At 43.7% G+C, this 26493-nt stretch overlaps 2 long non-coding RNA genes across 2 annotated transcripts; both read left to right on the top strand.

Moving 5' to 3' along the window:
* On the top strand, positions 1-24538 carry LOC118498626. The gene is made up of 3 exons (XR_004901109.1): positions 1-183; positions 20947-20953; positions 24526-24538. It is a non-coding gene; the product is annotated as an uncharacterized LOC118498626 (long non-coding RNA).
* LOC118498625 lies at positions 197-17895 on the top strand. Its single transcript, XR_004901108.1, has 4 exons — positions 197-579; positions 13398-13402; positions 14326-14330; positions 17884-17895. It is a non-coding gene; the product is annotated as an uncharacterized LOC118498625 (long non-coding RNA).
* Positions 24539-26493: the final 1955 nt, after the last annotated feature.

Genomic DNA, 26493 nt, shown 5'->3' with positions numbered 1-26493 from the left:
TGAGAACAGAGCCCCCCACGTGCAAATTTCCCTCCCAGCTTGAGGGTACATCCTCCCCTGGGCTGTTGGGATTCACAGCTCTCTCCTCACACAGGGCAGAGATCTCTGGGGAAGGTAGAGCTGTGCTCTAGAAGAAGATGAGACTGCTGGGTATTCTCCTGTGCCTGGTGACAGCCCCCCAGGGTGAGTGTCTTGGGTGTCAGATGTAGGTCTATGGGACAGTGGAGAATGCACAAGACTGACAGGATCTCATATTCCTTGTCCTCACGTGTCCACTCCGAGATGCAGCTTCAGGAGTCGGGCCCCGGACTGGTGAAGCCCTCACAGACCCTCTCCCTCACCTGCACAGTCTCTTGTTACTCCATCACCATTAATTACTACTGGAGATAGATCCACCAGCTCCCAGGGAGGGGGCTGGAGTGGATTGGGTACATAAGTTATGGTGGAAGTACTTACTAGAGCCCGTCCCTCAAGAGTCGCACCTCCATCTCCAGAGACATGCCCAAGAACCAGTTCTCCCTGCAGCTGACTTCCATGACCACTGAGGACACAGCTGTGTATTACTGTGCAAGAGACACAGTGAGGGGAAGTCAGGACAAGCTCAGACAGAAACCCTGCTGAAGACAGGAGGACCGGGCTACATGGAGCACTCAGAAAACCAGGACACGCTCACGTAGCAGGCTGCAGAGTGGACAACAACACTGACTCTGGTCAACACAATCTGATATCCCAAGGCCACTTTTCTGAGTCCCCTCTTCCTGCATCAGGGCCTGCTTGTGTTTCTGAGGTGACACTGATCAGTGACACCCATGGTTCAGACCTCGGTTTTCCTGACTGTGAGCTCTGAGAATGTGGGCCTGTGGACTGTAGGTCAGTGAGACTCCCTCCACAAGTCAGGCCAGAGTTGTCTACACTGATTGGACCAGGGTATCCTTGAACTGACACCCCTATCAGGGCAAACCAGGACCTTCTCACCATGTACTTTTCAGGTTCCAGGTGCTGGGTGAATAGGAAACAACCGGATGGGCAGTCTCCAGTCTTCACATCAATTGTGTTTGCTTCTGTTCTGTTGTCAAAGTAGGTCACTCACTCAGTTAGAATGTGAGTTGGGATCCTGTCCATGTACTAGGAAGAGAGGATAAGAGAGATCTGTATTTAATTACCATGAAAATTGTGTGTGTGTGTGTTTGATTTGTTGAGCAGTACTGGTGCAATGGAATTAGGACCCCATGCAAGGACACTCAGATGGGATGTTCAAACAGAAGAACCTGAGGATATCAACTTCCAAAACCTCCTGAGATCTTCTGGACTCAAGGGTGTTGACTGAGTCAGTGCATCTGACCTGTCCAGCAAAGAGGCTCCCTGGTTGCTTCACAGTCCCTGGTGTAGATGCAGAGTCACTGGGGCTTAGAAATACTAAATCTCAGTATTCTTAGATGTCTAAACACAAGATGTCCCTGATGGAGCACCCTAAAATCATAATGTAGCCTTTAATTCTAGACTAGAGGTGCTGACAATTTATGCCCCGTGAGACCAGACAGTACCCTTCCCTGAGGGGCATGGACTGGGTGGCAGGGGGCACATGGGACCTGTGATCTCAGGGCTGATGCCCCAGGACCAGGTGGAGAGGGGGCAGGTAAGGTGTTTCCTCTGAGGGCCTGAGTCTTCCTCTTTTCATAAAAAAAAATCTAAAATGAGGGGTAGGCATGAGGTGACTGTAAATATTCTTTGATCAGAGAATGTATTATACTCGATAAGACAAGAGAACCAAAGTCAATGGGCATAATTCAAGGGCTTCTTTATATCTTAATATTAAGGAGCTGGCAACAGGGATGGTCTTTTAAATTTATTCATTGCTGCATTTTGGAGACACACTGACTCAGGAATAAGACATTAGGCATTAAAACCCAGAACTGGTCCAGGTGGTCTCTGTTACACTCAAACGTGGCTTCTCAATGAGGAGTATGCCCTGTGAGGGCCTGTTCCTCATTGGGAGGAGCTGTATCGTCACAGAGTTCAGGGGCCTGTCAGGGGACATACATCTGATAACATTAACTTGGACTTGGACCCTGAGTCTCCCATTCAGCATGATCCCTGTGTCCTCGACCTTTTCTCAGGTGGAATAAAATTTTCAGCTGTGAAACACTCTGCCTCATGAGTATAAAATGAGAAGAGGTAGACAAGGTTGAACGTGCATCTGTCTGTCCCTGAGAACATCATCCACAGCCACACACACACCCGCAGACGACCTGATGGCACAGCCCCTCACCGTGGACTGGAGTTGGAGGGCCATCTCCATGGTGGCAGTGGATACAGGTATGGGACTCCTTAGCTCCTCGGTCTGGGATGGGACAAGGAGTCTCAATATGGGTTTCCACACACTCCAGCCTCTTCTCCACAGGTGTCCACGCCCAGGTTCGACTAGTGCAGTATGGGTATGTGGTAAGGAAGCCTCGGGCCTCAGTAGAGGTCTTCTTTGAGGCTTTTGGATACACGATCACCAGCTAAGCTACATTCTGTGTGAGACAGGCCCCAGGAGAGGGCCTGAAATACATTGTCTAGATCAACACAAAGAGTAGGAAGTACATGCATGCCCAGGGCTTCTCAGAACAAGTTGGCTCCTGCATGGGAACCTCTGCCAGCTTTCCCTATCTGCATATAAATGGTCTGAAGTAATGGACACCACCATGAATTACTATACAAGTGACACAGTGTGATGATCCTCAACCCCAGTGTGTCACCAACCCTGAGAAATGGGACAGCTCGACTGGGCTGATGAGATGACAGGGTGATGGACCTCCTGACTTCCTAAAACACAGTCAGGAATCTGAGAGCAGAAAAGTTGCTGCCAGAGGCACATGTGACTCAGGGAAAGTTTTCAACAGGCCAGATGCACTATGAGAGAGATGCAGGGAATATGCTCTTGAATCAACCCCTGTTACCATTGGTGACTGTGCAGAGAGCACATTTGGAGCCTCCTTGTCCGCTGAATGAAGCACTTCATTGAGACACCATCTGAGAATCCTTGGTCAGGTTCACCTTTGGAGATTCAAATGAGGTGTCTTCCTAGCAAGTTCTAGGACATTCCCTTATGTTTTAACAATGGAATTGTGCTTGGGGAAGAGTAAGTACATAAGTAAAGGGGAGATTTCTATTTTCTTCCTTCTGACCAAGCATCTAAGAAATGACCTTTAGCAGCAAAGTTGAGGGTTGACAGGTATTCCAGGTTCCAACACTGTTTATGACATCACAGTGTTCTTTCTGTCCTCTCTCATGGTGAGATGATAAAGATTATCCTCACTTGAGGCAACAGCCCTGTGAATGTCCTTGTCTCTGGGAAAGTATTAATGTCACATCACAGCAGAGAGCAGGTTGAGGACATCGTTGACAATGGAAGACCCACATCCAACCTGTATTATGTTCCCATGCCAACTGAAACACTTATCACACACTTAGCACTGCAATCTACACACATTTATCCTTCTGCATTCTGGTGGTCAGAGAGAATCGGTCATCTCAAATGAGGTGTATGCACTATCTATGGTAATTCATCTCCTTGCACTATGTTCTTTTTTTCCCATTTTGAACATCAACATAATCAGTACAATGGGTTCAAGTTCAGTGGATGCCCATCATGTATGACCATGGTGACAGGTTTCCATGGGCCACACACAGACATAAATTTGGACTGTGAAATAGAGGAGATAGTTCTTCTGAAATGAACTGTCAAAGAAACAGGGGCTTCAACACACCCCCTATCCTGCTCCCTGATGAAAGCTACATCACAGGTCCACATAAACAGATACTGATTCGGAGGAGTATGCTGAACCCACAATGATAAACAGTTTAATATAAAGTTAGATCAACCAGCTCCAGTGATGGGAAGTTACTTGAATGATCTGTCCATCCTGAAATCAATGGATAAAAAAAATAATGTTCTTCATGTCAATTATGATTTCATTTATATCTGTTATTTTCTATTAGTGTTTTGCATCAAGGTTTTCCATAAACTGATCTCTAAAATTTCAACATACTTACTCCCCACTTTCTAAGTAAATCTTCACCTAAGCAGACTTAGTCATGGCTGAGTATCTTCAGTGTCATAACTGTTTGAACCTGCTTTTAACACAGAGGTTAGGAAATAAAAACAAGAATGAGACAGTGAAGATATTGTACAGTCAGCACAAAATGCCACAAAAGAAACACATCCCAGGTAGCACTCTGTGCTTCTCTGAAAAGGTCACACTTCTGTCTCCCAATGATCCACACAGATATTTCACCTCCTCCCACACTGGGTCCACGTCTAGGGTCACATTCTCTCCTTAGTTTGTACTCTGATTGCTGTGTAGAGGAACTAGGGACAGATGAAAATTTATGTGACCTGAACTGGAACTTCCTACATTTTTAATGTTCCTTACGGTCATAAGCATCTAATTTCCTTGGTATGTTTATTACTGGTGGCTTTCAAAGGCATCCCTCATTTTAAATACCTCTGTTTTATGAAAATGTATGCTCCTTGGTTGTGTACACCTCTCATGGACCTGTTGGGCCAGTGAGGATGGCACAGGGTCAAATGTGGGGGGGGTTAATTGTTGACAGATGAACACCCTTAGACATGTCAAACACTGGGGCTATGACATTCATGTCACCATTCAACTCCAGAGCTCCCTATATAGTAGGAGGACATGCAAATAGGGCCACTCTGCTCATGAAAAGCAGCAGAGCCCTAACACTGAAGCTCTGGGACAGAAGCCCTGCTTTGGATACCCAGGTGTCCCCAGTTCCGGGTCAGGACAGAACACGGACCCCTAACCATGGAGTTTGGGCTCAGCTGGGCTTTCCTCATTGCTATTTTAACAGGTGATTTGTGGAGAACAAGAAACACTGTGTATGTGAGTTGAAATGACTGAGAGGAAAGGTGGAAATGTGACTGTTTCCAGACAAAGATGACTTTGTGTTTTCAGGTGCCCAGTGTGAGGTACAGCTGGAAGAGTCTGGGGGACTAGGTGAAGCCTGGAGGGTCTCTGAGGCTCTCCTGTGCAGCCTCTGTGTTCACCTTCAGTAACAAGTATATGAGCTGGGTCCACCAGATTCCAGGGATGGGGCTGGAGTGGGTCTCACACATTAGTAGTCCTAGTGGTGGTAACATATACCAGGCCAATTCTGTGAATGGTCAATTCACTGTCTACAGAGAAAACACCAAGAATGAGCTCTACCTGCAAATGAGCAGCCTGAGAGCTGAGTATACGGCTTTGTATTACTGCATGAGAGAATCTGTGAGGGAATTCAGTGTGGAACCAGATGCACACCTTCCATGGGGCTGTGGAGGGGAGCTGTGACCATTGGAAGGGGCCTTGAAGATCCCTGAACACAGGGACAACCCTAGGACAATTTGCAGGTGGAGTTTTGATATGTTTTTCTGTGTGGTTTCTTCTTCCTGTAACAGGTTTCCCCAGGAAACCTCTCTTCTTTCCTGATTGTGTGCTCACCTCTGAAATCTCTGAGTTAGAAACATCTATTGTGAAGACAGACAGCATTCTCTCATGTACAAAAGGCAGAACCTTTTTTAGACAGGCGTGTGTCCAATTCCAATGGATCATCAAACACTTTCATCCTTGTCATTCAATAAAAGTGGAGACTCTGATGGACCCAACAGTCCTCTACAGCTCCACACAGCTCAGTGTGAAGATGGTCAGGAGGAGGACATATGTACGTTGGGCAGCGGTTGCCAGAATGCATGGATCCAATGCCAGCAAACAAAGATGCCCAGTAGTGATGGTAATAGCCTTGGCATGATGCTCAGAACACCAGGTGACACCGCACAGAAACAGAGGGACCCACAAAATTGTGTGTGGATGTCCAGGCTGATGACCAACACAGTCCAAAGGGACATGACATGTTTATCACACACTTTACTTAAATATCTGGGAAGAGCAGGGAAAGCCCTTCAGATAGGTAAGTGTGCTTTGAAAGAGCCAGGAAAGGAGGCTGGCTCAGGGATTTTATTCTGTCCAGGTGTGGGAGAGGAATGTTTTCACAGGGCATTGTGTGGTTCCAGTCTCCCAATGACACTGAAAGATGAGGTCCAGTTTGTCTTATCAGATTCCCCATGTGGGGCAGATGGGGAAGAGGCAGGGATGAGACTTCACTTCACAGCAGACAGATATAAAATAATATAAAGTGTGACTTTGTATTTCACTCAACAACTATAAAAGTGGGAAGATTGGATAAGATCAGTATGTGTGAACAACAACCATGCATACAGAAAATGAAAAGAAAAACCATTATAAGAAAGCAATTAATGTTAATGATTGCTGTTAGTGATTGCAACTGATGTGAATGATGATGATGATGGCCATGATGGTTGCTGTGATGATGACGGTAATAGTAATGAAGATAATGGTTATGATGATAACGCTGATGATGATGATGATGGCCTTGAATTTAGTCATGTGTCTTGGTTTAGTGGAACAATATCTGTTCATACAGACACCCCATCACTAGGGTACCTCCAGTCAAAGATGCCCTCTGTTCCCTGGACATGTGAGGTATTTTATAAATGGAGCCCCAGTGATTTATGCTGCTTGGCTTAGTCATGGTACAACCAGATGTGTAATGACCTGAAAGTATTCTAACTCCTAATTGCATGGACTTGTGACATCATGACCAAATATAACAGAGACGCTGTGAAACATGAATGTGGGTAAGAAGGAACCTCCTTTCCACTCATTTCCAATGACATGTTCCTTGTTTGCCTTGATCCCTACGTAAAAAAAAATCTTTAACATTTCTACCTCTACTAAAGGCCTCTATTCTAAGTTGATATGATCTCTATCATTCCTTGCACTTCCTTTTGGTTCTCACTTAAAAAGTCTTTAAACTCATGTATCTAGTAAACTTTGTTCATGGAAATAAGGCATAGTTCTGTATGTGGCTCATACTAAGTCCACCATCTCCCCCTACCCAGTTCCAATGAGTCTGTTTTAGTCCCTATGTCTGCTGTAATCAATGGACATGGAAATGAAGGCTGACTATTTTCTGGGGAGATCACTGGGAAATAAACACCCAATACAAGATCCATTAAAATATTGATCCTTTAGGCTTCATGAAAATTAAAGAAATTTTCTCCAACAAAGACCCATTAAGTCAATAAACAGAGAGATGAGAACATGAAGGCTAGGTGTCCAAATCTCATGTTTGAAAGAAGACAGTATTTATTATATATTAACAACACCGTATATTCTGTGGAACACCCTGGCACTCTCTGGCTACAGTAATTATTCCATGTAGCAGGGCTGAGAAAGTCTGTGGGTGAGGATTTCCTATCAGGATAAAAGATACTTTTCCTGTGAGCAAATCTGTACTAGATGTTCTCTTCTTTTCCTGTCCCCTGAACCACAACATCACTGAGAACACCAGACTGAAAAAACAGGTCATTAATCCATTGCCATGATAATTTCAGCAAATGTAGAAATCTGAGTTGCAAACACACATAATCACTTTTTTCATGCCTAGTATTTTATTCATGTAAAATTATGATTATCTCTGATGTAATAAGGTTGGAGTCTCTGCAATGTGTGAGGGAAGAGTTTGCACAGGAAGCATAGACACATTCGCAAAACTTCCAACCTCAAGAATTCAGGGTGTCCTCCCTGGCTGGTGTGGCTTAGTGCATTGAGCTCTGGGCTGTGAACCAAAGGGCCTCCAGGTCAATTCCCTGTCAGGGCACATGCCTGGGTTGCAGACTGGGTCCTGGGTAGGGGGCATGCAAGAGACAACCACACATTGATGTTTCTCTCCCTCTCTCCTTCCCTTTCCTTCTGTTAAAAATAAATAAAATATTTAAAAATTAATTCATGGTGCCCTACCTGTCTATGCCTGGTATGGAATTACTTGAATCAAGATGGCATCATACATTAAGGAAAAATACATTGAGAATGACTATGCTTTATTTCTGAAGTTTCCTGTCAAGGTAGATGTTATTTGTATGGAGACATAATATAAAAAATTGGTAAGTATGGATATAATACAGTTTTTGGATTCAGACACTGTCAACACAAATGGTAATCCTTTTAAAGTCTGATTGATAGATGCATGACAAATTAAAAGTGTCACCCACCCACCTAGCCCACCATTCCTTCTTATGCTCAGAAAGGGGAGGATGGGTCAATTAATTCCAATGTGTCTCATAACTAGGTGATATTCTATACCTGACACACATGCTGAGTGAGTTCAAGACAAAACAATGTACCCACAGAGGTCCCAGAATGACCAGGACATTGCCATCAGTGCTTTCCACTTATAGTGAAAAGGCTGCCCAACATGCCAATTTCTCTCCAGTTCCAAGGTAAATTTTACCTTGGAGTGTGGGTGCTCATAGCTCTCCACTCACATGGCTGTCTCTGGGGAAGACAGACTTGTGGTCTATGTTCTAGAAGGTGAGACTTTCAGGTCTTCTACTGTACCTGGTAACAACCCACAGGGTGAGTGTTTCAGATGTCAGACAATAATGAGGGGGGGCTTGCCTGACCCTTGATGGCCTGCAGGAGACTAGACTAGTGTGACAGTCATGCTTGATGTCCTTGGAACTGGACATGAGCTTTGGTCCTGCTTCCTGTACCCAGGGCACACAGGCTCCTCCTGAGTCCAAGTCCTGCATCCTTGGACTGGAACTAACTTTGAGACTCCTCTGTGAACCTCATTTCAAACTCACTCCTCAATTTCCCCTCAATTTTCTTTCTATCATAATGTTTTATTTACTCAGAGCCACAGTGCAGAGGTGGAATGTGTGCTCTGAACCAGGAACACAAAGTCAAGAGAAGTGTGACCTGGATATGGACCCAGTCCCTGTCAAGCACAGTTTCCATAACACCCAGAGCCCCATGAGCCCTGACCCCATCACAAAGACTGTGTCTCCACCTCCTCCATCCTGCTCCTCCTGCTGCTTCCAGGATGGATGGGAGATCGTGACAGAGCAATCAATACTGTGGAAATTGTAAATCCATTCCATCTCAGCACAGCCTCTGGTCACAGGTGTTTCCTGTTCATTTCATGTGATCACATATTAACTTATTTTTTGAAATGATAGTTTTGAAATTATATTATAGTTTTTATGTAAATGATAGTGGTTTTTTTGGTAAAGATTTTATTTATTTATTTTTAGAGAGGGAAGGGAGAGAGGAAGAGAGACAGAGAAACACCAGTGTGTGGTTGCTGGGGGTCATGGCCTGTAACCTAGGCATGTGCCCTGACTGGGAATTGAACCTGTGATGCCCAGTTTGCAGCCCACACTCAATCCACTGAGCTACACCAACCAGGGCACATATTAACTTCTTTAACCTGACTTTTTTATGCCTCCCCTTTGCTCCCCCCTCCTTCCAGATCAGGAAAACAAAGCAAAAACAAAGCAAACACAAATTTTTGTTTGCAATCAACTGTATTCTTGTGTATACAGGAGAGATGGAATAGAAAACTCAATGAATAAGGTGTGCTACATCCTCACCACAAGATGACATTTCCCCTTAAAAATGAGAGTAAATGAGAAGATGCAAGAACATTGGTGAACCTTGGAGACAAAATAGCTGGAGTAATATGAGACTTTCAGAATCACAGTGGCTGTGTGCACCCACATCTGTGAGACACAGTATAGTCAAAAGCATGGAGACAGAGCACAGGATGGGGTGGGTGGGTCAGAAAACCAGAAACAGGAAAGAGAGAGTTATTATTTAATGGGCATCAAGCCAGTTTTGGAAAGTAAGCGTTTCTAGATTTGGAAGGTGGCAATGTTTGCACAACATTGTGAATGTGCTTAATGTTGCTGTGTCCACTTTAAATAGATTAGTACAGTGAGTGTTTGGAGCAAGAACCTCAGAAGGGATGTGACTGCCCCATACATGTTTGCAGGGAATTGGACTCTGAGAAGAAGTAGAAACTGGTCCAGGTTCTGGGCCACAGGGTCCCTGCTCTGAGTGCAATGTGTGAGGTGGATGTGTAGGGACAAGGACAGTGGGTGAGTCATGTCCTGAGAGGGTGCAGGGCGATATAAGTACCCAGTGTCTCTTCAAGGGAGATGCAATGTGGGTGGTGCATTATTGGGGTGGAACATCCTCTAACTCTGGGTGTCACAAAGATGAGGGGTGGGGACACATGACCTTCCATCATGGCCACCAAAACCAGGAGTGTTCTGCACAAAATGGACCTCTGTTCTCAGGAGACTATTAGTCCCATTAATTTTCAATTTTTAGCATGCTCTGAGCACGTATGAAACCTTGGCATGGGAGTGAGAAATATGACAAGACACTCAATAAGTCCCGTGTACCCTGGTCCCAGAATCTTTAAAGCTCCTTGAGAAGTAAGATGCAAGGCACCCAGGTTTCACCTGAAATACGTGTCCGAACAAGGCCTTAGGGACAGGTGAGGAAGTGAACAGCATGTCCAGTCCAAGGGCACTCTGGGTTAGGTAAGGAGTCACATCACTGGCCTGGTCAAGGCAACACATGGGCTCAGTTCTCCTCCTCCACAGTGGGCGAAGGGCAGGAGAGGGTTACACAGCTCAGGTGTTCCCTGGGGCCCAGGTGTGCTGTTCGCTGGAGAAGGCATTCCTACTGCTTCTCTCCCTCCATTTTCTTCCACTTCCAGAGGAACAATAAGCAAGAAGTTCACACTGCTTCTCCCCCACATCCATTTTCTACATGCTGGTCACTGCTGGCTATTGCCCAGGTATCCTCATAGGGTTCCCCCATCACCTGCAGGAAAGTGGTGTCATCCCTATCAAGGACACCACCTCAACCTTTCATGGCTGAACCAACCCCTCATTCACAGCTCCCTCATCAACAAAGGGTAAATCTCCTCAGAACTTTGTCACCAGAGGAAATCTTGGATCTGCTCCATGAATGTCCTCAGTCCATCAGATGTGCCTCAGGCCTTGCCATGCACTGCAAAATAAAGGAACTACAATGGGAATTTTCAGTGTATGGAGGCTGTGTGAGTCTTGGGGAAGCAAATCCCATTTTAAGTTTTTACCAAGCTGTTAAAACCCATCATGTGTTTCATTTAAATGTAGTCATTGTATAAACAATACAACTAGTCTGCATTTTGGCTTCCCTCTATCTGTCACCTTGGCCCATCATAAGCTCCAGTCACCTTCACAGGACATCAGTGTCCAAATCCCCCTACCCCATGCTTTCTTGTGTATGGGAATGGCAGATCCCAAACTCATCTCTATGGCAAAAACACAGGTCCTGTAATCCTAACACATCTCAGAATGCCTGCTGTCTCAGAGTCAGTGTCTGTGTCTCTGGGAGAAGGTGATTCCAGGGTCTCGGTGCCTCATGTGGTCTTGGCAGGTCTCCTCCATGGCTCACCTCTCAGAATGGCCTGTGCGTCCCTCAGTGAAGTGAGACTAAAGGAAAAATGCAGCATGTTTGCCACCTGGCTCAGCTGCAGGGCTTCATCTTGACTCTGGTCAACAGGTCCTAGCCAGTGTGCCCTAATCCTTGGACCTGGCCACCTGCAGGACCAGCAGCCTCAGCTAAGTCAGGGAAAAGAGCTCTTTACTTTGCAATTATTTTTACATCAAAATTTGCATATTATTTTATCTGAAATTATGACTATCCAATCTGGCAATGAATAGTCTACTTCATGTATCCCTTTCCTTTTTTGAGATTTTATTTATTTATTTTTAGACAGAAGGGAATGGTGGTAGAAAGAGGTAGAGGAACACGTATGTGTGGTTGCCTTTTGTGTTCCCCCAACTGGGGACATGGCCCACAACCTAGGCATGAACCCTGACTGGGAATTGAACCAGCAACACTTTAGTTCACAGGCTGGTGCTCAATTCACTGAGCCACACCAGCCAGAGCATTTCATGTGTTTCCTTAGATTTATGAAGATGTTTGGGAATAACATTCACTTGTTTTTATATGTACTTGAATAATTATGATATTAAAATAGTTGGGTCCACTCCTCTAGCCCAGCTTTAATTTTTAAACATAGAAAGTAGGGCTGTCCATGGACACAATACAAAAGTGCTCATAACCCTACTGCTCTCCCATCCCTGACACATGCCATCAAATCTGAAGAGAAAAAATGTGCTCCAGACACAGGGCTTAAGGCAGTGGTCTCAGTTTCACCTGTGTTATGAAAGCAGAGTGGCAGAGTCTTCCATATGCAGTTTTCTCTTCCAGGCCCATGGTTAATCCTTCCCTGGGCTGTGGGGGCTCACAGTTCTCTACTTACACAGGCCTGAGATCTCTGAGGGAGACAGAGCTCTGCTCTAGAAAAGGAGAATTCTGGGTCTCCTCCTGTGCCTGGTGACAGGCCCTCCGTGTGAGTGTCAGATGTCAGACATCTATCTGTGTGATGGTGGTGACTGCACATCACTGACACGGACTGATGCTTCTCTTCCCCCAGAGTCATGTGCCAGGCACAGCCACAGGAGACTTACTCAGGACTGGTGAAGCCCTTGCAGACACACTCCCTCACCTGCACTGTCTCTGGTTACTCCATGCCAGAAGTTACTACCGGAGCTGGATTCCCCAGCCCCAAGAGATTGGGCTCCACTGGATGGGGTACATACGTTATGATGGAGGAGTTTACTACAGTCCACCCGTCATGAGCTGCATCTTCATCTCTAGATACACATCTAACAACCAATTATCCCTGTAGCTGAGCTCTGTGACCACTGAGGACACAGCTGTGTATTATTGTGTGAGATACAGTGAGGGAAGTCAGTGTGAGCCCAGACACTAACTCCCACATGGGAGACAGGATGGCTGGGCTGCAGAGGTCACTCTGGAATCCAGGCAGAATTCACGACATCAGGTGGTGCCCACAACGCTAGGGGGCACGATGGAAAAACAAACAAACAAACAAACAAACAAACAAACAAACATGTGACCCATAAACAAACACTGATACTGGTCTACAGATTCTGACTCCCCAGGACCACTTTTCTGGGCCCTCTGTCCCTGCATCAGTACTTGCCTCTGCCCCTAGAGAGAAAACCCTCTAGTTCTCCCCATGTTCCTGTCTGCAGAGTTCCTGACTGTGAGCTCTGAAAATGGGAACCTGAGGGCTTTAGATGAGGGTGACCTTCAGCATCGGCTATACTAAATGAGCATGGGTCATCCTGACCTGATCCTCCCCAGGACAAGCCAGGACCCTTCTCACCATGGCCTCTGCAGGATCCAGGTCCTGGAGAAACAGGAAAACACAATGGTGAACACTCTCCAGTCTTCATGGAAATCATGCTTGCTTTTCTTCTGTCATTAAAGTAGGTCACCCACTTAGTTTGAGTGAGAATGGGATCCTGCCCATGAGCTAGGAACAGGGGAGAAGGGAGACCTGGAGTCATTACTGGAAAATTCACCACAGTGTGTATGTGGTTTACTGAGCAGTAGTAGTGCAATGGCATTAGTGCCACTTGCACAGATACACAGATAGGTCCTGCAAGCAGCAGAACCTGAGAACATCAGAGTCATCCAAAGCCACCAAGAACTTTTAGACTCAGAAGTGTCAGTCAGTCAGTACATTTGGCAGCTCCAAAGAAGGGGCTCCCTGGAGAGTCACTGGTGTTTAGTAAACCTGATTCTTTGTATCCTGAGATGTCTAAACACATGGTGTAAGTGGATGTGTCATGAGTCCTGAAGTGGGTCCTGAAGTCAGGGTGCAGCCTTTAATTCAGGACTACAAATGCTGAGAGTTCCATGCCCTGTGTGACTGAACAGGACCTTGCCATGCAGGGCATGAACTGGGCACCAGGGGGTGCATGTGACCCACAACCTCAGGGCTGCTGTCCCAGGAGCAGTTGCAGAGGGAGCAGGGGAAGGACTTCCAGTGAAGGTCTGAGTCTTCCCCTTTTCAAAAAAATTAAAAAAAAAAAAAAAACTAAAATAAAGGCTGGGCATGAAGTGACTGCAAATACCTTATTTTATGAGGGCATTTATAAGACTGATAAGGCAAGAGAACCACACACGGTGCTGGAATTTCTGGGGCTTCTTTATTTCTGAATGTTAAGGAGCTATAGACAGGATTATTTTTTAATTCAATTTACCCCACTGCTGCATTTGGGAGACAACCTGGCCCCATGAATAAGATCTTCAATAAGATTAAAGATCAGAACTGGTCTAGGTGCTGCTTGTGTCACTTGAAGATGAGCTCTCAATGAGGAGCAGGTCCTATGGGGGCTTGTTCCTCCGTGAGAGAAGTTATTTCTGCACAGAGCTCAGGGAACTGGAAGGGGACACATTTCAGAGGACACTGATTAAGACTTGGAACCTGAGTCTCCCACTGTGCACAGTCACTCTGTCATGTGCCCTCTCTCAGGTGGAGTCAAATATTCACCGTGAAGTACTCCACCTCATGAATATGCAACTGAGAAGAGGTTTACTGGGTTAAATGCTGTATGTCTGTAGTCTTTGCATCACCGACACCCACACCCTCCCACCCAGAAGTCCTGATGGCACAGCCCCTCACCATGGACTGGAGTTTGAGGGCCCTCTTATTGATGGTAGTGGCTACAGATAAGGATCTCCTTAGTCCCTGAGTTTATGGGGAAACCATGAAATGGAATGGACATTTACATCCATTTCTTCTCCACTACACAGGTGTCCTCTTCCAGTTGAACTGAGTGCAGCCTGAGGCTGAGTTGAGTAAGTCCGAGGCCTCACTAAAACACTATTTTAAGGCTTCTGGACACACTGTCACCAGCTATGCTATGTTCTGGGTGGGACAGGCCTCAGTAGATGGCCGGCAATATATGGCTGATCATCAGAAACACTAGAGACCCAACACATGTCCAGGGATTCTCATAACGGTCTGTCTTCCATGGACAACTCTTAGCACTACCTATCTGCAGATCAACGATCTGAAGTCTGACAACATGGCTGTATATTACTGTGATCAAGACACAATGTTATGGCCCACATCATGAGTGTACCACAAGCCCTGAGGGATGAGATGGCTGGGTTTTTTATGAAGAGCTGACAAGGAAATGGGCTTCCTGACCCACACCCCAACACACACACAATTTAAGTGATCTGAGATGAGGGTAGATGCCGCCATGGACACATCAGAGTTTCAGGTAATAGCTTAAAGAGATTAGATTCACTGCAAGGAAGAAGCAGTGAAGATGCTTCTGAAAGGTCCCCTGTTACTTAGTGTGATTTGTGCAGGGCGCACATTGGGAGGTTTCACATCCTCTGAATGAGGGATGTTCATGGAGGTGCCATCTGGAAATATTGGTCAGGGTCAGGTTTGGGAATTTGGACTGTAGTGTCTCCCCAGAAAGTTCTAGGTAATTCACCTATTTCTGCACAGTGCAACTGTGCTTTTGGAAAATTAAATCCATGAAATTGAGGGTGAAATTTTATGCCTTTTTTTTTCTGTCCATTCATCACAGAAGTGACATTGTGAAATTAAAGCCGAGGGTTGAGAGTTTCCAGGTTCCAGCACATTTTAAGGCATCACAGTGTTCTTTATTCCCTTGCTCATGGCGAGATCCTGAGGAGTCTCCTCACTTGAAACCACAGCCTTGCAAGTTTCCCTGTTCCTAGGAAGTACTAGTTATCACACAGAATGGATCAGGTTGGGGACACCCTTGACAACGTGAGACCCACATTAATTAATCCCGTTTTATGTTCCTATGACTGAATCAATTACCACAGAGCTGGAGCTGCTATCTCCACACCTTTATTCCTATACAATTGGCAGGTCAGAGCATGAAACACCTTCACTGGGCTGAGGTCAAAGTGGTGCAAGGGCAGCGTTTACTCCAAAGACTTTAGGCAGTGTTGTTGTCTAAAAACAAGTCCCCCCAACTGCTTAAATAAATTAAGCAGTTTATATGCTTAATTCCTCATCCCCAAAGAGGATAGTATCAATGGCGAGGCTTTCGGAGATACTTCGGTCATGAGAGTGCCCCAACAAGGGGATTATGGCCATTATCAATGAGCCAAGAGAGCTTGCTGATACTTCCACAACATGAAGACCCTACAAGAAGTTGTCTAAAGTGAACCAGGAAGGTGGCCTTCACCAGAAAGTGCTATGGTGATGTAACCAAATGCAAGTCTGGCTGCCCACCACTTGAAAGCCAACACCCAAGAGTCATGTGCTAATGTAAAGAAGAGTGTTTTTTATCAGATGCTGGCAATGAGGGAGATGAGAGAGATTCTCATCAAGGCAAAGTAACATCTCAATAAAGGCAGCCCCCCCCCCAAGGAAGGAGAGTGATCAAAAGGAAAACGAGATCATGGTGATAGGTTGTGAATGCACAAGCAGTGTTCTTCCTTGTTCCTATGTGGACTTTTAAAGTCAAAATCCTGGAAATGGTTGATTACAAACATTTTTTCCCCATTTGGACCATCAGTGTTGCTTGAAACAGAGTGTGTGTGTCAAAGGAGTGTCTTGTACAAGTAGGACTGGAACTAGTAGCTCATGTGATAGTCTTACAAAGAAAGTGTTTGTAAGTTTTCATAAGTTATTACTACTTATTATAATTCCGTTTAATAGTAAGTCATAGTGGCATAAAGTTTTTATTCTGTGTTTCAATTTTCCACTCTCGATTCTTCTTCCATAACTATGGGACTATTAAAGTCATCTGAATCTTCTATAATAATAATAATAATAATAATAATAATAATAATAATAACCTGAGTCTGTTGGAAGACAAAATCATGAGTGAGTTAAGATTTATAACTGAGTGAGTTAAGATGAGATCTATATTTCAGAAGTGAGGCTAGAGTAGATTCTATTTTTCTGGCAGGTGAAAGACAAGGCATGAAGGTTTCCAAAACAGTAAAGACAAACATTATAAAGAATAGTAAAACCTAGCCCTGGCTGGCATAGCTCAGTGGATTGAGCATGGGCTGGGAACCAAAGTGTCCCAGGTTCGATTCCCAGCCAGGGTGCATTCTTGGGTTGCAGGCCATAACCCCCAGCAACCGCACATTGATGTCTCTCTCTCTCTCTCTCTCTCTCTCTCTCTCTCTCTCTCTCTCTCTCTCTCTCTCTCTCTCTCTCTCTCCCCCCTCCCTCTCTAAACATAAATAAATAAAATCTTTAAAAAAAAAGAATAGTAAAACCTAAATTAAAAGTTTATTCTAATAGGTACATGAATCCATGTGGTTTCTTGAAAATAAGCTCATAAACAATTATCCAGCACCTTCAAAGTGAGGGAAGTGATGTTATAATATTCCTTGACACCAGATAGAATGTCTGATTTAGGTGATGCTTCCATCTGAGCTGAGGTGTCAGAGTAAGGGCAACAGGAATGGTTGATGGTCACATAAACTCCTTCTTGTTCTGTTAGTATATAGTCTAAGGCGATTTGATGAATTCAGCCATCTTTAGCTAGAGGGTTCAGAGATTTCTGAATATTAGCAAGTGAGGTAGCAATTTCATTGAATATGGTGATTAAAATCTTGGAGAGATTCTGAAGTGCATAGTGAAATGAAGCCGCTCCCCACTAGAGTAATAGTGCACATCTAAAGCATTATCCATTACCTGGGATTTCCCTGGGGAGATCACAGGCCATTTTCATGAATATTGATTGGTTACCCTGGAGTCCCATCTTCCCAAACAGGTTTAATTACTTGCTTGTTAATCTCAGAAGGGAACAGGTATTATTTGGGCAAGCCCCCCAAAAAACTGGTTAGAGACAACTGGATTTGGAGATCATGTTCCAGTGATCCATACCTGGAGATCTATAACTTTCTCTCCACACATGGAGATCTATACCTTTCTCTCCATACCTGAGAGAAAGTTTCTGCTTTTCAGCAGAAAAGGTTACCTGGGTACAAAATTTACAGAGCAAATCCAGTGCCATCACAGAGATAGGACATTCAGGCAAATAGAGAAAGCTTTGTGATAACATCAGTCTCTGAGTTGTCATTTTGATGGCTTGAGGTGATCTTGCTGCTGTGTTTGTCTTGTTACTCTCATGACCAAGACTGTTGTGTGCATGTGTGTGTTTTGTTGATTTGGTGTTTGATGGAGAGTACATGGGCCCCATGTCAACTGAAAGTCTATTAACTTGTCCCCCACTGTCAAGTGTATCAGACACCTACATGAGGAAACAAGGATGGGTTGGGAGGTGCCTAGAACAGTCCCTGGGTCCTCATCCATTTTCTGAGTCTACATTCCAGTTCACCATTGGTCTGTGTGCCTATTTTACTTATATCTCTTTTGCATGTCTTTTGCTGGGCACCTGAGCTTTCTGCCCTAGTGACCTTCTGTACCAGGTTTTTAGTTCTTTCCTCTGATTTTGTATTTCTAACTGACTATAATGCCATAAGAGACACAGAGGTACAATTCATAATTCTCTATGGAATAATCCATCAAGGGGACATAGCAACTGTAAACATGTATGGATCCAACATAAGAGCATCCAAATATATAAAGAAAATCTTGGAGTACTTCTGGAAAGATATAGACAACAACACTCTTATACTAGGGGATTTTAACACCCCACGGTCAACAATGGATAGATCTTCCAAACAAAATATCAACAAGGATATGGTGACACTGAATGATGAACTAGATCAAACAAACTTGACTGATATGTAACCTGACATGCTAAAGAAACAAAATATACTTTTTTTTTCAAATGCATGTGGAACATTTTCAAAGATAGACAGCATGATAGACATAAGGCAATCCAGGCAGCATGATAGACATAAGGCAATCCTTGGGAAATTAAGTGATATAGAAATTATATTAAGCACTTTATCAGGCTACAAAGGCTTAAGATTACAAGCCAACTTCAAGGAAAAAAAACTAAAAAAAAAAAAAAAAAAAGCTCAATATCATGGAGACCGAATAGTATGCTATTAAACAATAAATGGATTTATAATGAAATCAGTGAAGAAATAAAAAAAGTTACTGAAAATAAAGGAAAATGGACATATGACACTACAAAACCTATGGGAAATAGGTAAAACAGACCTCTAAAGGAAGTTCATAAGAACACTGGCCTGCCTAAAAATGATAGAAACATTTCAAACAAACAACTGAACCCTACATCTAAAAAAAAAACACACACACACACACACACACACACACAAAACAACAACAACAACAACAAAACCCCACCATGAACAACACCAAACAAATCCCAGAAATAGCAGAAGGAAGGGAAAAAATATTCCAGGAGAATTAAATGACATAAAGACTAAACGAACATTTAAAAGTATCAATAACTCCAGGAGCTAGTTCTTTGAAAATATAAACATAATTGACTGGGTTTTATTGAGACTTATCATGGGAAAAAAAGACAGAGGCCTCAGATATATAAAATTAGAAATGAAAGAGGAGAAATTACATCTGATAACACAGAAATTGTAAGAAATTGCTATGAACAAGTATATGCCAAGAAAGTTGAAACCTAGGTGAAATGGATAAATTTTTAGAAACACTTAATCTTCCAAAACTAAATCAAAAAGAAGCAGAAAGGCTGAACAGACAGATAACAGCTAGTGAAGTTGAAACAGCAGTCAAAAAACTCCAGGCACACGAAACTCCTAGACTGGACATTTCACAGGAGAATTTTACAAAACATTTAAGACAGAGTTAATCCTTGTATTTTTCAAACAACTCTAAAAATTCCAAGAAGAGGGAAGACTCCCAAGCGTTTTTTTTTTTTTTTATGAAGCCAGCTTCATCGCAATCCCTAAAACAGATAAAGACTCAACAGAGAAAAATAAAAGTTGTAGACCAATATCTCTGATGAACATAGATGTAAAAATTCTCATCAAAATACTGGCAAACCTAATGCAGCAATGCAATGAAAAATCATACACCATGATCAAGTGTGACTTACCCCAGTGATGCAAGGATGGTATAATGTACATAACTATAATCCATCAGATAAACAAAAGGAAAGAAAAATCACAAAACAAAGGAAAAGGCAAATGATCATAACAACAGATGCTGAAAAAGCATTTGATAAGAAACGACACCCATTTATGAGAAAAACACTGAGAAAAGTGGAAGTAGATAGCTAGACCCTTAATTAGAAGCTCTGGCACATTGTGTCTTTTCCTAAAAGTAAATGGATTCTACTTATGACTCATTACTGACAGGAAAATTATAACAGAATTCCATATTAACTGTGTCAATGATTATGCACAGCAATTTTTACTGTAAGTCCACATGCTTTAAATACGGGCAAATTAAACATATATTGACTTTTTTCTAATTGTAAAATATCCATTACATATAAAATACATTATATGAGAAATGTACTGTAAAATGGTCAAAGTACAGACATATAAACTATAAATTATTTCATTCTTACTACCATCACCTCCAGCATTAGTTCTGTTACACTTTCTGCATCCTTTTACAGTAGCCATCCTACTGGGGTTAGGCGATTTCCAACTGGGCCTTTTGTCTGGAGTTCCTTACTCTTTGGGTTCTGCTTCTGAGCCTGTTGATAATTTCTTTGTTTCTGAGTTGGCATTGTAATTTTCTCCATTTGATTCTTTCTTTTTAAAGGTTTTATTTATTTATTTTTTAGAGAGGGGAAGAGAAGGAGAAAGAGAGGGAGAGAAATATCAATGTGTGGTTGCCTCTTGTGTGCCTTCTACTGGGGACTGGGACCATAGCCCAAGCATGTGCCCTACACTGGGAATCTAACTGGTGACTCTTTGATTCCCAGGCCTGCACTCAACCACTGGGCCACACCAGCCAGGGATCCATTTGATTCTTTCTTTCAGTTGCCATCACTCACCTGCAATTACCTTTATGAAGCTGAAGGCTGCCTATCTTTTCCTGTTAGCCTCTAACAAGTAATAAGAGCTTTCTAAAATGCAGTGTGTGATAAGCCCAATAACTGAGTCCCATGGGGATGTCATCTGGAAATATTTCCTTTAGGACCCTGGTCTTTCTCTTTGTTATTGCAGTAGTTTCTGAAGCACCCAGACCTGCTAGAAAGGAGAGTAGCTTCAGGTGCCCTGTCGTGCTGTGTCATGTGTCACTAGTTCATGCTCATAATTTGACCCAGATGGGACACAAGCTCTTTTCATCCCTTTAGACAAAACCTATGCATATTTCTCTGAATTGGTAATAGCTTATTCTGGAGCTTTTTGTTGCCATGGAAATCATTGATATTAAATCAAGTATAATTTATTGATTATGCTATTACAGTTTTCTCAATTTCCCCCTTTGTTCCCTCTCCCAGCATTTCCCAATCCCTCAGGCAACCCACAAACCATTGTCCCTATCAATGAGTCAGGTTCATGAATTCTTGGCCACTCCATTTACTATACAGTAATTTACATTCCATTACCTACTATATAACAATTTATTTGTATTTATTAATCCTCTCACCTTTTTTACCAATTCCCCACACCCCACTCTAATGTACTTCCATGTTTCATAAATAAGTCCCTTTAACATTTTGTATAATAATATCTGGGTGGTGGTAAACTCTAAGTTTTTCTTGCCTGTGAAGCTCTTTATCTGACCTTTAACTGCTCATTAACTGCCATTCAAAATGATAGCTTTTCTGGGTAGAGCAATCTTGGCAGTAGGTCCCAGATTTTCATGACTTTGAATGTCTCATGCCAATCTCTTGTAGCTTGCTAAATTTCATTTGAGAAGTCAGCTGACAGTCTTATGGGAACTACCTGTAGATAACTAAGTGCTTTTCTCTTGATGACTTTAATATTGTCTCTCTAGCATTAACATTCAGAATTGTAATTATGGTGTATCTTGGAGTGGACCTATTGCATCCATCTGTTATGGGAATCTTTGTGTCTTCTGGACTTGCATGTGTATCTCCTTCACCAAATAAGAGAAATTTTCTTTCCACAATTTTCAAATAGATTTTCAAGTTCTTGACTTTTCTTTTCTCCTTCTGCCCATCCTGTGATGCAAATATTGGAATAGTTTAAATTGCCCCAGTGGCTGCTTACATTATCCTCTTTTTATTATTTCTTCTTCTTGTTGATCTGATTGGTTGTTTCTTCTTCTTGCATGTTCTAAATCATTGATCCTTGGCTTCATGTGCTCTAGTGTTGGTTCCCTGCGAATTGTTATTTCCATCAGTATGCCCTTCATTTTAGAGTGGGCGTTTTTATGCTTTGCTTTTGAAGTCCTAAGTTCTTTATGCATCTTTTAAACCAGTGCTTTGCAAGCTGCATATACAAGATTGCTTACCTGTATTTTGTTTAGATCAGTTTCTGGAGTTTTGATATATTTTTAAAATTTATTTTCCATTGTTGCCATGTGTCTTGCATCCTCATTTTGTCAGCCACCATGTGTTTGTTTCTGTGTATTAGGTAGAAGTGCTATGACCCCATCTCTTGGGAGCATGAACTAATGAAGTAGCTGTTCACTAGGGCCAGGGGCAATCTTCCCCCATCACCCAAGCTGGGTATTTAAGGTATGCCCTTTGTATGGGCTAAGTACACCTATCTCTTGAAGTTAAACTTGATTGCTCTGTCAGGTCAGTGGGAAGAACTTTCCCAGGCCAGGCAGCTGCAAGGACTCTCTGTGATCACTGATTACTAGCCTGTGTCCTCCATGGAGAATTAGCTGTGCAGGGGCAGGGCATGGTGCCCCTACATGCTCTATATCTTTTGACTGGGTGAGCAGTCTCTCAGGTTTCCTGGGTGGTGACCACCAAGGTCAGTCTGCGCCAGTGTTCTCCTGCAAGGGCTACCCTGCTACAGCTATAAACCAACATGCATTTGGTTGCTACTTGTGCTGGGCTTGGATGTCTCAGACAAATCCAAGCTGTGAATCTGGCTGGCTGTTTCCAGAGCCAGGGATGAAGGCCTGAGGCCATTGAACAATAGGTTCTTGGATTCAGAGAGTTTTCAGCATGATCCAAGAAAAATAATTCCTATGAAAAATCAATAGTTATCAGCTTGAGTGGGCCTGTATGTTGGGTAGGATGCAGCCTTGCATGATCTTCAGGGTTGGACAAACAGAGGTTAGTGAGGTTGATGAAATCTCAGATATGGCAGCAGCCTGCCAGCTGTGTCTCTGTAGAGGGAGGGTTCCAAAGAACAATGGTTTCTTCCTGCCTTTGTGTCTAAAATAAAGATGTCCTTCATGTGCCCTTGGTGACAGACACTTCTGTTCCCTCCCCACCCCTTCCCACCCCCATATGACACCAATGCCTTTTGAGCTGCTATCTCTATGCTGGAGTTCAGAAGGATTGCATCTGAATAGTTCTGGGTGCCGTTTCATTAAGAGGAATTACTTAAGACTCTAGAGTTTTTTTTTTTTTTTCTCCTAACACAATCACCACTGGGTTTTGCAGCCAGAATTCATGGGGAATCACCTTCCTGACACTAGAAGTCTGAGCTGGAGGCGGAGTGGTTTTGGCCCTGGGACCACTTGCTTATACAATATTCCTCCTAAAGTTTTATCCACCACATGTGGATGTTGGTCCAACCCATTCCATGCCTCTGCAGCCTTGAACCAGTATGGGTGTATGTGGTTTCTTTAGTTCCATACTTGTCAGATTTCCATTCAACCAAAATTCTGATGGTTCTGAATGATGACTGTTTTATAGTTTAATTGTAAGTTTGATGTAGTTATGAGAGGAGGTAAATTGTGTTTACCTACCCCTCCATCTTTGGAGATCATTGTTGAAGTTGGTTTCTGCCATAGGCTCCAGAGAATTCAAATCTTCCAATGATTCCTTGATTGTGTTTCCTTATTCACATGGGGGTTGTCAACATCTGTCCTTACTTCAGAGTCTCTCTCTGCTGCTGCACGTCCAGCTGCAGCCCACCTTTTTTCTGACAGAGTGATCATCGGTGTGATGATATGGCTGGGCAGCGTCATTCTCAGATCTCAGGCTGAGCTTCATTCTTACACAGGGATGTGCCCAGGTCTGGGCTGTGCCCTTGCAGCCATTTCTGTTGCCCAGTGTCTCTGAGATTCTCCTGTAAATGTTCAAGTTTTACATTAACTGACTTTATACAAAGTGCATGTTACAAGCTCAACAACATCAGCCACAACAGCAACAGTGGAGTGGGTAGGCTTAATTAGAAGGAATCTAAAATCCTATGACACATTATGCTGCATCTGTGAAAAGCACACATTCTATCTCAAGAGCTGATTAGAACATTGTCAATCTGCAGGAGGACACTCCCATGTATTATAGGGTGAGAGACTCAGAAAAATAAAGAATGTGTGATTCATAAACAAACCTTGCAGTGCACTGACAAAAGGGCTGAACTGCAAAGGGTGCTTAGAACATCAGGGGGGACTTGGAAAACAATCCAGTCCCTGCATCACAGGGACTCTGAGCAGCCACACTCAGTATGTTGGATTCCCTGTTTCTGCATTAGCACCTACTTCCAGTAGCTCCTAGGAGACATCCATACATTGTCCCCCATGGTCCTGCTCTCAGGACTCCTGTCCATGAGCTCTGAGCATAGAGACCTGTGGCATGTAGATCAGTGTGACCACCCCAGTTGTTATGTCACTATTGGCTACACGACATGGTTCCTCTGGGTTTGACCCTCCCAAGGAATAACTAGGGTCCTTCTTTAAACAGACCCTCAGGTACCAGGTGCTGGAAGAATAGGAAACCACAAGGATGGGGTACTCCATTCCTCACATCAGTCTTTTTTGCTTTTGTTCTGTTGCAAAAACAGGTGACTCACTAGGTTAAGATCAGTGTAGAGGACCTGCTCAAGGAATAGAGGATAAGGGAAACCTGCCAGTCACTACCATGAAAATCATGGTATGTGTTTGTGCAACATGTTGAGCATAGAAGTGCAGTGGGATCAGGGCCACATGTAGGACTACTCAGATGGAATCTGCAAGCAGAGGAACCTGAGGACATCAGAGTCCACAAAGACCCCTGGGCCTTCAGGATTCAGGGGTTTTGGCTGAGTCAGATCTTCTTGAAGTTCCAGGGAAGGGACACCCACATGGCTTCATAGTGCCCTTCCTGGCAGGTTCCCTGCAGAGTCACTGGAGTTTAGTAAGGCTGATTCTCTGTATCCCGAGATCTCTAAGCACAGGGTGTCCCTGACAGAGTATCCTTATGTCAAGGTGCAGACATTAATTCTAGACTACAGATGCTATGATGTCTATGTTCTGTGACCCCAGAAAGGACGCTCCTCTGCAGGGCACAGGCTGGGCAGCAAGGGCACTAGGGACCAACCAGCTCAAGGCTGCTGCCTGAAGCAGGTGCAGAAGGAGCTGAGGGGAAATTTCCTCCAAAGACCTAGGTCTTACTCTTTTTCATGAAAACACCTAAAATAACTGTTATACATGAGGTGACTGTAAATAGCCCATACTCAAGAGTATTTACCAAACTCAATAAAACAAGAAAATTGCAGTCAATGGTGGTATGTATAAGGTTTTTAAATATCTAAATAGTAAGTTGCTAAATTCGGGTATCATGTTACCAATTCATTAGGCACAACACTTTTGAGACATAAAATTTGGAGAAATTGGAGACACATGAATAAGACACTCAGGCATTAAAGCCCAGAACCGGTCCAGGTGGTCTGTGTGTTACTCAAAGTTCGGTTCACAATGAGCATCATGTCCTTTCCAGCTTGTCACTCAGTGGGAGGAGCCATAGCAGGGCAGACCTCATGGTCCTGACAAGAAATGCTTATCCTCAAACATGGATTAGGACTTAGATGCTCATAATCTCTCTTTGTACGGTCTCTCTGCCCTCTATCTTCTCTGAAGTAGGGGCAAGTTTTCATATATGAAACACTGTGCCTTTTGGATATGCAAATTACAAGAGGTAGACTAGGTTAAATGTGGGTCTGTCTGTGCCATGAGAGCATCACCCACAGCCACACCCTCTCCTACAGAAGACCTGATAGCATAGTCTCTCATCATGGACTGGAGCTGCAGAGTCCTCTTCCTGGTGGCAGTGGCTGCAGGTAAGTGGCCTCCCAGTCCCTGGGTTGAGGAGGAGACTACAGACACTCAAAGCAGATTTACACTCACTCCTACTCTTCTCCACAGCTCTCCACTCCCAGATGCAGCTATTACAATTGGTGCCTAAGGTGAGGAATCCTGGGGCCTCAGTGAAGGTCTTCTGAAAGGCTTCTGGATATACCTTCACCGGTGCTGGATGCAATGGGTGCAACAGGCCCCAGGACTAGGCTTTCAGTTGATAGGGGAGGTTAATCCTAGCAGTGGTAATACAAACTATCCACAAAATATTATAGGCAGAGTCACCATGACCACAGACAAGTCCAAGAACACAGCTTACATAGAGTTGAGCAGCCTGAGAACTGAGGACACGACCATGTAGTATTGTGCCAGAGATACAGTGAGGGGGAGACAGTGTGAGTCCATACACAAACCTCCCTGCAGTAGGGGCTGTGACCTTCAAGTGGTTATCAGCATCCCTGAATCCAAGGACTATCCCAAGAACAGGTGCAGTTGAAAGATTGGGCATTTTTCCTGTCTGGATTTCTCTTCCTATAACAGTTTCCCTCAAAGAACATCTCTGTATTCCTGATTCTGTGGACTTATTTGATGTCTCTGACTGCAGAA

This window comes from Phyllostomus discolor, assembly GCF_004126475.2.
Source record: "Phyllostomus discolor isolate MPI-MPIP mPhyDis1 chromosome 15 unlocalized genomic scaffold, mPhyDis1.pri.v3 mPhyDis1_scaffold_33, whole genome shotgun sequence".
In the NCBI taxonomy this organism is placed as follows: domain Eukaryota; kingdom Metazoa; phylum Chordata; class Mammalia; order Chiroptera; family Phyllostomidae; genus Phyllostomus; species Phyllostomus discolor.
The sequence above is the reverse complement of the archived record's forward strand: the minus strand, read 5'-3'. Positions and strand labels throughout refer to the sequence as shown.